Raw genomic sequence first — 14,068 nt, forward strand, 5'->3', positions numbered from 1 at the left:
TAGTGCAATAGAGAATCTATACTATGCCAAAGGCAAGCCATAAAGAGAGGTTTGAGGTTTCATTTGTTTGTTTTGCTTCAGGACATTTGGCTAATGAAGGCACAGTGGCTGCAGAGGGGGGGGGAGCGGGGGAGAGTGGGACTGGGTAAGGAAGACCCAGTAATTGCACATACAATTCAAAATTGTAGCATGCATAATTTAGCAAAGCATAGGCACTTGCATCCAGCATAGCACCACCACAAGAATAGTTGCTGAAGGGGAATTCTTTGTCCTTCCTCTTTAATCCAGACAAATCCACATTCCCCCAAAATCTTTCCTGAGGGTAGATGACCTCCCACTGCGACTTCCAAACTATCAACACTCCCAAATGGGGTTAGGAAGCTGCAGTGGGAGGCAGAATTGGGGAAAATTCAGGCTGAGGTCGTTTGTACAAGTGGAGGATTCTTCTTGCCTGGCTGACCTTATACCTGTGCTGTGATGGATTGTTTAAGGACAATGTTTGCTTCTGTCATGAATATGTGATATGTCAAAAACTGCGGCTGCATCTACACTGTAGAATTAATGCAGTTAGACACAGCTTGAACTGCCATGGCTCAATGCTATGGAATTCTGGGATGTGTAGTTTTGGGAAATATTCAGCCGTCTCTGTCAGAGAGCTCATATGCCACAGCAAGCTACAGCTCCCCAGAATCCCTAAGATGGTGCCATGACAGTTAAAGCCGTGTCAAACTATATTAGTTCTGCAGTATGGCAGCAGCCACAGAGAAATATACAGTAATGGCATATAGGCTTGCCTACTGAAACATCAAACATGAATTGAAGAGTGAAGCAACCATGGCTTCTCCCATTGGTTTTTAGGTCTGTTCCTTTCAAATAGCACTCTTCTCTGTCTCCTGTGTAATACCTCTGGATGCCGGCTTATTACTTGTTTAACAATGGTAGCTGACAAAACTTATGAGGATGGGTAATAGAAACTGCAGCTTGTTCCTCAAATAGGCAATTTAAAATGTTGTCCCAATTCTCTGGGTTCCAAACTTGCAACTCCATGACAGAAAGTTCTAGTCACTTAAATTCATACACTGTTAAAACAGTAAATACATAGGGTCAGGAAAAAAATTAACTTTGAAATATTGCTGCAAGGAATGGCCAGTATCATGCAACTCATTCTTCAAAAATAATTAAAATAAGATTTTAAAATATTAGCACAGACACCAGACATGTTGCAAAAATGGGCTAGAGAGAGAGAGAGAGAGCGAGAGAGAGAGATGTAATGTTTAGAAGAACTCTGAAACTAGTGCAAATACAAAGCATCTTTAAACCCAACCTTAAGGGAGCAGCCTGAGTTTGATAAATAACCAAGTCCATTGTATATGCATAGGAGTCTCAGAATGAGAAGTGTCAACTGGAAAGAAAAATGGGGAAAAACACAGGAGGGAGAAGGAGAAAAAGAGATATAATGGAGTGGCTTCCTTGGGGGAAAGTCTGACTATCCTGTACAGTCGGAAGGGATCCCAAGGACCTTTTAGGTCAATTCTTTTTACAATTAGGAATCTACTGCTAAGTGACAGATGAGAGCAGCCAACCTCTGTTTAAAAACCTTAAATGAAGGAAACTCACCACCTACCAAGAGACTCTGGTCTCTTTCACACTATACAGTTATAGAATTTTGATATCACTTTAATTGCCATAGCTTCATCCTATGGAATCCTGTAGTTTCATAAGGTATAATGAATTATTTGCCAGAGACTTTGAGTCCCTCATACAACTACAAATCCAGGGATTCCATAAGATGTCAGACAGCTCTTGCCATAGGGCAACAGGAAGGGGAAAAATTATGGAGAACATTTTGTTCTCTATGTGCACATTTGAGATTTAGTATACATCTTATTCTCAAAAACATTGTGCCAATTATAGGATTTGAAATGTAAGCAATACTCAAAGCAATCTCTGGAAATGCTGTAGACAGATTCATATAAGGCAATGATTAATATAATACTGATTATCTGTAAGAGCTTTTAACACATTCCTATTCCTTTTGATTCCCCTCATCCTTCAAAAATACACCTGTGTCTTAACTAGTTTATATTTATATTTCAGAAACAGAAAATGGTACATATTCACATCAAAACAAACAAATAAGATTGATTTGTTAAATTCAAAGAAGCCAAAGCAAACAAATAATCACTTGCTCTTTTTGCTGTGGATTTGTGCAAAACAAGTCAGTGGTGAAACCAATGTACTCCAATGTACAAGTGACAACAGAAACACTTAAATAGCATCTCCTGCTGGTTAATCAATATTGTTGTATTTCACAGCAGTTAACTAAGACAATATAATTCTATTACTTTATTTTTTTAAGTAAACATATGAAGCAGTGGAAATTATGTTCAGGCCACTGAGACTGTTAAAAGCAGTGACAGTGAAAATAGGAAGACAGAATTTGGTAGAATGAGCAGTCCGTCATCACTATGTAGCACTTTTTTATATGTAATTATGAAGCATTTCTGTTTGGTTTATTAGTGCCAGGAAGCATCTAATCATTGATTTATACATAAAAATGGGCACACTATGGGCTTGTGATATATAAAAATGAAATTGTATTACATCTTTAAGGTGAGTCTTGGAAATTATCATGAACCTTGGATTTCCACAAGTTGACAACCCGTACATTAGAAGCTCAGTATAAAAGTGTCAGTAAATATTTTATTCAGCTGCTTTCTTAGTATAAATGTGTTTACAAGATAAGACAGCAAAGGTTTTGTGATCTGATTACCACTAAAGCTGCTGGTTTTCAGGAGTTTGGACTGTATTGAAATCCCAGCCATTCTGAGCATTACAAGAACCTGACAAGTAAGATTGTGGTACACCCTGAAACTACTTCCTCCAGAGTTGCACCTTGGCATCATTTGGACAACCCTCAATTGCCTGGAATTTTGGTTACATCCTTATACTGTTAGGATAAATCTATTCATGGACATCAAAAAGAAAAGAAGAAAAATACTTTTCAGGTTTCCCCTCTTCAAGCAGTGTTCAGCATAGTACTAACCTTTAACAACCTGTCAGATTCGGCTCTGCATCCCTCTAGTACTTAAAATTGAGGTTCCAAAATCCATTCTTTTAAAAATGAGTTTCAGTGACAGCATTCACTTAATCTCCACTTTGTCTAAAGCAGTAACATCTCCTGGATATCTCAAAAATTAAGCAATATGTCCACCTCAAGCTACTAAACTACCTTTTATAAATTGTATGATTAAAATATGCCGCATGTTTAAGTAGCAGAACAAGGCTTGCAAATACTTTAAATAAAACTTTATTTAACTTTTATACCTCATTTAACTTTACAGCACAAATTCTGGCATCCAAAGGAGAATTTACTTTGGATTCTCAGTGGTGCTTTGCTTGAAGCTAATTCTATCAGCAGATAATTAACTATAAGCTGCCCCAATGCAATTACTCTAAATATAGCTAAATCTGGATCCAGAGCAATGAAATTTCACTTCCACTTTTATGTATGAAGTGGGTTTGAAAAACAAACAAAAAACAACCATATTTATTTGAAGGATTACTTTTTTATAATCACTAGCTAGATCAAGCTCTCAATATAATGCAAGCCAATCTATCAGGTGCAATGCCGCATCTGGAAATTCTTAAGAGGAGCAATCCTGCTTAGCCAATCAAGGGCCAAAACTCAGTATTAAGGGAGAAAACTGAGGTTTTACTGTTCTTTTTGCCAGTACTAAAGAATGCCAAATAATTTTCTCTGTTTGCCTGAGATCATTATTACTTTAGCTTCACATATCAGACCCAAGCAACAAGTTAAACCAGTAATTTTCATTTAGCAGGAAAACATTGTTCTTCATTTCCTCAATACACATGCTGTACAAAAAGAAAGAAAGAAACCTCTTAACCACAGTGTTCCCTGTGAAATAGATTCTCTAACATATGAAAATGCAAGGGCCATTAAGTATCATCCAGGCTGAACATTTCCAGTAGTTACAAAATCTGATAGCAATTAAGTTCAAGTAACTTTCATAAGAGTAAAACAGTGAGCGTCTTTCAGAAGAGCAAAAGTACTTATCTCTGTACAGTCAGTAATAACAGAGAAGCAAACAAGAAGAATCAGATAAAGCACCATGGACCATTTTTTAGCCTTGTGGAATACTAAGAATTGATCCATCATATGGTCAGATAGTGTGGATGGAATGCCAACCATTTATTGTCAATCTGTATGCCATCTCATCATCAGATAGGAAAAAATGAAAGACAAATGCCAGAAAAAATGAATGCCAATTTCCTCCTTTTTGATCCAAGTTTCAATGGTTCTCTAAAATAATAGATAGCTGTTTGCCGAGAGTGGCTTGTTCCATACCATTAACTCAGAACAAAACATATTTTGAGTGGGGCAGCACTGTTTACCTCTAGGAAATGATTAATTGCATGCTACCATTTATCACATGGATACAAAGACGTTTGGTCACAATTTTGGACATAAATCAAGGTACATGCTCTTAAATGTGAAAAAGGATTGCCTTAGTTCCTAAAATGGCATAGACAGAGGTCAGTCTGGCCATAGCAACCAAGAAGAGTGCTTAGGCACCCACGGAGACTTAGTAGTCACTAAAGGAACTGAGATTTATCTTTAATCTTCTCTGGTGTGAAAGCCAAAATTAAAAAGATTAGATCACCCTGTAACCATCACAATAGGTTTCCGCAAAGAAAAAGTCATTTCTTGTCTTTGAACCACATCAGATAAATAACATTCATCCCAGCTAAAATGAACAACTTTCCAAGCAAATTGAATCTCCTGAGCAGTGCTTTCCCCTGCTGAACCAGATTTACATAACAATATACCACAGGAAACCCAGAATGAGTCTTACAAATGGGTAAGTGAATAAAATGCAGCTCTCACACAGATTATTTACACTCAAGTTTAAAACTGCCTTCCTCTCCCTTCAGATTAAGCAATCTAACAAAAGAAAGAACTACAGTACTCAAGCTGCAGAGTTAGTCATTGTTCCTGTATGGGATTCATACAGCAAATTAATATTTTGTGAACAAGATATGATGGCATCTGGTTTACATGCCATTTAAAAAAAAAAGAATACATGACACCAATGTACCTGGTCTCTTATCTCTTTTGTTTAATGTTATAGCTCTGTTTGTTTCCTTCATCTTCTTATGCATCTTTCAGCCCTACAATTTAATTGTTTTTGTTCTAATAAGACACTCGACTTCCTGCCCCCCCCCCTTTTTTGACATTTGCAGACTGTCCTGAACTACATATCCTGTAAGTATATACTGTACTTACAGTCCTAATAAACCAACAGAAAATATATCTTAAATTCACATATTTGGGCATTTAAAAAAAAAGATCATTAGCTTTTTGCACTGTGCAACACACTGTGTCAATACTCAACTTTATTATTGCTATCTTTAAATGGTTTTCCCTTTTACACAATAAACCTCACAAGCCTCTGTTTAACAGAAAATATTCTGAAAGCAATATTTTAAAGTTTAAAGGTTACACCTGCATTAAAAATATGCCCAGAATAATAGCATCTTCCTGCTCCAGCAAGTCATGTAGATTGGACTATGTGAAGTCCACAGGGAAGCTCATTAGTTTTTAAAACCCGCTGACCACAGTACAGTTAAGAGTGTAAAAATAATTAAAAAGGGGTATTGATGGAACATAGTTTTCATATTGTTCATGTACAATGTGATATTCTATCCCTTGAACTATAATGAATAAATACTGCTTAATGTAACATAACTCCCCTTCCCAAAAAAGATGCACAATTTGTTTTTGAATAGCAACTGTTAACATTTCTAAGGAGAATAGCCCAACATCCCAGAAAAGGAAAAGTAATATTTTTATAGAGACAATGTATATGTTAGAAAATTAACTTAGGAAATACCTTAAAAATCTTTCATCCCTAAAACAGTAGAATTTATGAATGACTGTAATAATAATGATGATGATGATACACAACAACAACAACAACAACAACAACAACAACGGATTTAGTGGAACAGTTTTTGGTTACTGTATTTATGCCCATTGCAAAGTGCTACTTTCTCCCTTTAAAACATAATGAATAAATGTTGTTCAATTTAACTTGCCTGCCCAAATAAGGTTGCACAATACATTTTTGAAAGATTGGTTTTAACATTTCTAAAGAGAAGAGCCCACCATCCCTGAACAAGACAAATGCATATTCTTTGTTGAGGCAATAAGCTAACCTAGGAAGGAGCGATAATATGAAATTAGCAAGGACTTTCAGCCTTCATATAGTACCATTTAAAGCCAATGGATCTGAGCAGGTCTGAAAACTTGAGAAAATAACCGGTCCCTCTTACCTAAACTTGCCGAAGAAGGAGTCTTCTCCATTGTTGTCATCACCTTCCATGCCCCCTCTTCCCACCATGAAGACCGGTGCTGCTATGTTCATTGGACTGTGCCTCGGCTGTGGCTCTGACACTAAGCTGCCTGCGTAGACCAGCCAAGGGATGTGTGTGTATGTGTGCACGCACGCGTATGAAAGACAGAGAGAGAGAGAGCAAGAGAGAGCATGTGCTTCTTCTGTCTGCATGTGTGCCTCTGTGAAGTAAATGAAAGGACAGCCTGCTGACTTCTAGACTGAGAACCTCCGCCTCAGACCCAAGTCAAGGCTGAATAAAAATGATCAAAGCTCTGCCCCCTCATCCTGGCAGCAGCTGGGATTTCCACCCACCCAGCCCCCTAGAAAAGTGGGACTGTCATAAGGGATTCTCAGGGAGAAACCTCTAACAGAGACAGACCTTTCCCAGATTGCTAATGCCTGCCCAGCAGTCCAGGCAGAATACAGGTACCTATTGTTCCTGAGACAGATATGTAGCCAGCCACTCAGGCTCTGACAGATCTCAACAAACCACTGAGCCTGCCTTTCTTTCTTTCTTTTTTTAACTCTTTATTTACTGGCACATTTCTTTCCTATAACCACCACCCACTGCTTTCTGTATAACCTACAGAAAGCAGACAGGGGAGGGGTGTCTGTGCAAATGATGATACATTGCTAGGTTTTCGCAACAATTCTAGAAAATGAAAAATACATCTGTTTTGTTTTGTTTTGTTCCTTTAAAGCACAATTATAGCACACTGAAATTAATAACTGTTCTTATGCCTTGGGGAATATTTGGAATTCTTAATAAACTGCAATTCTTTTATTCTTCCGTCCTCCTTCCCCCAAACCTTTACTTTACTGAAAGACGCATACAAATGTTATATTGTTGCCACACTAAGTATTTTCTTTGATTTGTGACATAGTATATAATTTATTTAGCACAGACGCAATATTTTTTTAATTTACCACTTATCTATACCTCAAATGCTACCAATAAGTCAATAAAAAGGAAACTTCCTTCAGAAAGAAATACTTCTATATCTACTATTAGTGAGAGCCATATAGCTGTACGACTATCTTCTGTCGTATTTTGCTCTTGAACAGGTAACAGCAATAATTTTTTGTCTGATTTAAAAGTACCCTGTACTTCTGGATTTTTCAAGCTCTCTTCTGAAAATAATTGTATCTTGATACAAAAGGAAGTAACTGGATTGAAATGGCAAAATAAACAGAACTTAAACCATCCATTTCAACAGACAGGAATTCTTGGATTCTACACAGAAAATCTCAGGTTGGTATTTTAGACTTCACATTAAATTTTCTTTTCAAATAAGTCCTACTGATATTTGAACACAGTTCTGGGGACTGAGGTTATCCTCAGACAGATATTTATAACAGCCAAATTTTGCAAGTCTTAAACTTCCTCTTTTAAAGGAACATTAACTTTTGCTGTGTTTAAGGAGAAGGCACTGGACCTTGGACTTATATTTCTAAGGTATCATGCATACTCAAAAAGTCCAACCCTTTGGTCATAATATGCATTCCAAAAATTGGTATGTGCACTCATATGAGCTGACAGATGTCTACCTTTTCAGCATTTGAAGAAATAGAGTGGAGCCAAGATTTTACAGAGTTTGCGGCCAGAAGAAAAATATTTTACTACTAGATAAATAACATAACATAAATAACATAAATAAATAAATATAAGTAAATAATAGATGAAACAGAAATGTCTATGCTATTAAAAGAAAATGATGAGTGCAATTTCTTGTGTGATCCGTCATATAGATAGGGGTATGTCATAAAATGGCCTTAAAAACTAAGAAAGAGAATGTTCCCAAAAATCATGATTTGGAGGAGTTTGTGTAACAGAACATGAGACATTGAACCAATTTTAAAATATTAATTTTCCTCCAATCAGTGATTTTGATTAAAGACCTAAAAGAAATGAATTGACCATAAAATAATACCTAGGACTAAAATTTTCTTCTGAACATCAGGCAATACAATGCTACCAACTCATTTTATTAGGGCAGTGTAAATGTAATGACAAATTCTCTAAAAGGAACACTACAAACTATACACGGTGGAAATTATTAACTATATTTCACTCCTTCCACTACTCTGAAAGCAGCAAAGTTTAGTCTTAGCAGAAATGTGCAACGCTACGGCTTCCCAAATCCAAGAATCAGTGATTTCTTAAATTTACCCAGTTTGTTCATCAATGAGGGAAGAGTGTTTGCCACATCTAAGCACCTGTCTAACTTTAACAACTTTGGGGTTACCATTGGCACTTCCTAAAAAATATTTTGTAAACCATTTTCAAAAGTGTGGCATTTCCAGCTTAGCAGTACATGGTGGTGAACAGTTAACCAAGGAAAGAATAAGAAGCATTGGAAGAGAAATTCACCTAAAATAATGATTTTTAGGACTGGCTACATCCACTTGCAGTGACACTTCTTCTTAGAACCTTACCTCACCTCCAAAATATATCCATCCAGCTTGCTATAAAAAGAAGAAGAAGAAAATTTCCCACCTTCCCTAGCTCAATGATGGACAAGCCATTTTTCTTATTAATCATATTATTTGTTCTTTTGTGGCAGGGATCCTCTTGATCTTCTCCTAGATCTTCTCCTACAGCAACGGAGAACTATAACAAGGCCAAAAGCCAATTATATCTCCCTGGAACCCTTGGGGAGGGCACATAGACTATTGAAAAACAGAAAGCCACTTTTACCTTTGATAAACATGATCCTGATGTAAAATAGGAAAAGGGCACTGCAATTGAATTATAAATCTTCAATCCAGGAGGCTTTCATGCGAGTCCACCCCCTCTCTCTCTTTTAGAAAAAAAGTTAGCCAAAAAAAGTCTGGAGGGGTCAAACATTCAAAGGTTGTGCTCTGCTGCCCCAGCCCTCCCCTACAATGGTAATGCAAATCCCTTTACATTTTTATTTATTCATTTATTAAGAGCAGTTGTATGTTGCTCCATAATATAAAGTTTTCTGAACAAGTTACAATAAATATTCGAATAAGCAAACCACATATATGTCATGCAAACATATTCTGGCTTATAGCTATGTAACCCTATCTATCTATCTGTCTATAGAAGGGATAACACCAACATGTAAAGCATCTGTAATCCATAATGCTATATCTCTTTTAAGATTTGACCAGACTATGCCAACATTTAGATTATGTTACTGTGGTGCTTACAATGTGTGAAAAGCATACACTTCACCCCAAAGCCTACCTTCTTCTGTTTTTGAGAGCACTGTCCCAGGAAGATAGATATTTCATAGGAAGAGATCAAACTATGCATTTCACACCCTCCTTTGGACTTCAGAGACATGGGAAACACATCTTCATAGTATGATTCCATTCACTGAAGACAGTGATAAATACCTGGTTCTTCATCCAATAGGAACTTTCACTTCTGATGAAGTGCTGATCAAATGGGAAGGATTCACACAACCACCTCTCCCCATGTTGATGTCATTCCCAAATGTGTGTGAGAAAGAGAATGTGGGGAACTTGGATGAATTTTCAACTGACTAGTAAATGGAACAATCGGAAAGTAAGCAATATGATTATACTGTTGAAATCAAGTGGGTCTGGCCCTTATAAACTGGCAACCATATATGAACCACTCTTGGGGAAAATAATGATGCAAAATGGGGAAAGCAAACCAAGTGGGTTACCATTTCAAACAATTTAAATCAATGTAATTTTTATGGGAGAGTAGAATAAGAATATTTGAAACAGCACTGATGGTGCAGTCCTATGCATGTCTATGTAGAAATATGTCTCTAGACATTCAGTGGCAAATACTCAGAGGACAGTGTGCATAGGACTGTAGTGTTAATATATCACTTGCATGTTCTACAAAGACAGAATCAATAGCATGAAAAAGTCCAACTAGATAATCAGTTCAGTCAGGGTTGGAATCCTGTTGAGGTATTATGCCAGTATCACTGGTGCAGATATTGGTGTATGAGGTAAAAGTTGTGAGCCCAGTGGCCATGAAGAAAGATGTTGGACAAATGGGTTATCCATCTGCCTTCCCATGTCACTGCTCTGCAACCCTAGACAAAATACAACTGCTAACGTAGCAAGCCCAAGAATTCTGTCAAGAATATCCTGTCTTTTGGGTGCCCAAGATTTCTTTCAAGAAAGAGAACTCTACAGTCCTCCCTAGCACCAGGAAGTTAAGTCGGATGTTGTATCAGAACAGATGGCTTTATAATGGGCAAAGAAGTTCCATCTTCATTTTCTTCTCATACCATTTTTGTATAGCTTTGGAAAAATAATTATTTTATTTCTGTATTAAATGTATATGCTTTTATGTCTCCCCCCCCCCCATGTGTGCATTTGTTTTCTCATTTTACCTAATGTGTGCACACACATCCCACATTGATTAAAATATGTTAGTGCATATTTAATATTAGTACACATTCACATGCTAGCCTGTAGAGATTATTTTGTATGCATTATTTCCAGCCCCCAAATGTGTGCAAAATTTCACGGTGAGTGTTGAGAGTTGTAAACAAAAAAAGTTTGCTGAAACTGTCAAATCCAACATCTTTTTCTATCCCTTGCAATGTTCACTTATGTACCACTAAAATATCACAAGATTTGACATTATTCAGAAATGGCAAGAACCTGTTAGAATACTATAACAAGATGTACAGACACAAATATCAAGGATCACTAATTAAACCTGTAAAATGTCCAGACTAAGGGGCTTACATAATTCTTAAGAAATGGCAAAAGGAAGAAATGACAGCAAAGGAAATTTGATTCACTGATCTTTTGTTGTATTTTTCTGAAAGATATATTACAATCTTATGCGCAGATATGTGGGAGTAATCCCCATTGGATTCATTTAGTATGCATAGGATTAGCTTTAGGGCTCTTAATTCTGACAAAGACCTTCATATTCAATTAAATATCTATGAGTAAATGCAGCTCATTCAAAAATATGAGTACATTTTTTGCTAAAACACCTGAACACATTTTGTCTCCGTGTTCAATGTTTTCAAAGTTTCAGTATGCAGAGGTATCTTGTAGCACCTTTGAGACTGTGTGAAATAAGTTGTAGCATGTTAGTCTCAAAACTGCTACAAGATCCCTTTGCATACTGATATTCCAAACTAATGTGGGTATGTCTCTGAATTCAGTTTCAGTTTAAGTTAGAGAGCAAAGGAATCACGACAAGTAATAAACAAATAAATAATAGTAGCAAGTCTATAGATATTGCCAAGGTTTTGTTGTGATTGTTTTCCACACATCTCACCCACAAGCATGACATCCTTCAATGATTTGGATTATATTTCCCAGAGGGAACATAAAAATTAAGGAAATAAGTATATCACTTTTTAGTACATAATAATGAGTGCATGAGAATGTTACCTGAGGATAACAGTATTCCTTCAACTATATCAGAATGTGGTGGGCTTTCCCACAAGGCATTTACTGATATCCTGGATGACAGTTTTAATAAATTGGCAGCAGATATCTTCAATCTAGCAAAATGTACAAACCAAACACACACAGGAAACACCCAGAATTATATGAGATTTATTTGCATTTTTGCTATATTAAGTCTCAGAGCATGTTTTTCAATGGTAGCCTTAATTAACCTTTCATCTCGGTGTATAAATCTGTAGTACTGTATATAAAATGTAAACTGCCTTTTGTATGGTTAGAGATGTTAATGTGACTTCTCCTGCTACATATAGCTTGCAGAATTAATGGGGTGTGTTAAAAATGGTGAAGGAGGGGAGACAGAACAGATTTTATAGTAACATAATTACTATTTAGACAGGAACTGTTTTCAGTTTCAACATATATATTCAATGCTATATTCTTTGCTGCAATCCTACAGAGAAAGTCACCAACAGAGTTAACTTATTTATATTTTAAAAAAATTGTGGTAGCAAAAAACCCTTAGAATTATATTTCAATAATAACAATAGCAGGAGAGTACTAGCCTGGGATGAAAGCTTTGAAAAGTTGAGAATGTGGTTTCCAGTTTTATTGATAACAGTGGACATACTCAGTATTACAAGTTCTGGCACAAATCACATCCCTCATACTCTTTTTTGCTCCAACTGTAAGTAAATTTTCATTAAAAAATATTCTTATAAATGCCTTTTAAATATTGATCTTATATAGATATGTAGTTATGGTACTAGATTATTTTCCAAGCACCATAAAACAAGTTCAGTGTAATGGGATAGGGAACAGAACAGCAAAGTTTCCAAACACAGGCACCCTCTATAGTCTAATTTAAAGATTCATTGTCGAAGATAATTGTAATATTGGTAAACTGGCTCCAGTAAGAACAAAGCATGGAAAGCAATCTCACATATGAACTATTTCCTCAACACTTGTCCAAATATCCAGCTTGTTCTACATCCTGCCAATGTCAGTCAATCCACAAGTATTGCTTTATTGTAGTCGTATGACTCAGGCTAAAACAGAGAACAAAAATAACAGAACAAATGAACAATTCAAAGGTCTTGAGCATTTGCATAGAATTATGTGAGCCTAAGTGTTGTGTTGGCAATTTTTTGGACAGTTTCCGTATTTTCACTTTTGTTTTGCAACCTGCACTAAGCAGGTCTAAAAGTGTTTTCAGCAAAATAACTGATGTAAATTGCATACAATATACTTGACAAGAAGAGATGATTCAGACACAAGGAAAAACATTACTACTTACCATTTGGACTTTCCCAAAGCTATCACGTTGTCTGATTGTCAGTTCTGACCTACCTTGTGAGCTTTGTTCTGCTGAAGTTACTGGTCTGGAAATGCCAGGTGTAGAGTATCTTGACAGACAAAAAAAATACATAGTCAAGAGTTGCTCTTGTATCATCATCCTGCCCTGAATAGTCAGTCTCTTCATCTGCCTCTGAAAAAGTCTGAATACAACATGATTTATCAATGTAGCAAGGTATTTTCAATCCAGATTGTGAAATATTACTGGCATTCTTCCAAGTTAGTGCTATTTAAGGCAGTCCCTGAAAAGCAATTTAATTTCACTCCAGAAAGTCAAATTTCTCCACAGATAATTGGTTTTCATGGTATGCAATAAAAGCAACAATGAAATAAATTTGCCCAACATATCATTTTATAATGGCATATTTATTGTTCAAAGGCTTACTTCTGCATTTCTTAAAGTTTGCATTGCCTAATTTCATTGAATATGCCCTCTAATTAATAGGGTTCTAGTTACAACACATAAACATACTTCAATTTCTAAATGTTTTTACGGAATCATACTCTTTCTAAACTTTACAAGCCAACCTACTGCAATATGAATTACAACTTTAGAGGCTTGTTCTTTTAGATATTATTCATAGATATATGAAACTAAAACTTGCTTATTTTAGTAATATATCTTTAGCCACGAGCCTATAGTTACACTACATGAGTATTGTTCTTCAAAAATGAAAATAGTTTAACTCTCAAAGTCTTTAACTTCCAGTTGACAAAACCCACCTATAGCCAGATCTTAAATCTATATAAATGATCTTTAAATTCACCTTGTATATCAAGTGCCCAAATCCGTGTGTGTGTGTGTGTGTGTGTGTGTGTGTGTGTGTGTAAAACATTTGAACAAAATGTATGATGGACTAGGGCAAAAAGATAAATAAAATATACACCTGTGTTGTAAAATTTTA

General features: G+C 36.1%; 1 long non-coding RNA gene across 3 annotated transcripts in view; it reads right to left on the reverse strand.

Moving 5' to 3' along the window:
- LOC121932271 overlaps positions 1–6,853 on the reverse strand; it is a 119,119-nt gene extending 112,266 nt beyond the window's left edge. For all 3 annotated transcript variants that reach the window (XR_006104305.1, XR_006104306.1, XR_006104304.1), the window contains exon 1: positions 6,358–6,853. This is a non-coding gene — a long non-coding RNA (uncharacterized LOC121932271). The remainder of the gene's footprint in view (positions 1–6,357) is intronic.
- Positions 6,854–14,068: the final 7,215 nt, after the last annotated feature.

This window comes from Sceloporus undulatus, chromosome 5, assembly GCF_019175285.1.
Source record: "Sceloporus undulatus isolate JIND9_A2432 ecotype Alabama chromosome 5, SceUnd_v1.1, whole genome shotgun sequence".
Taxonomy (NCBI): Eukaryota; Metazoa; Chordata; class Lepidosauria; order Squamata; family Phrynosomatidae; genus Sceloporus; species Sceloporus undulatus.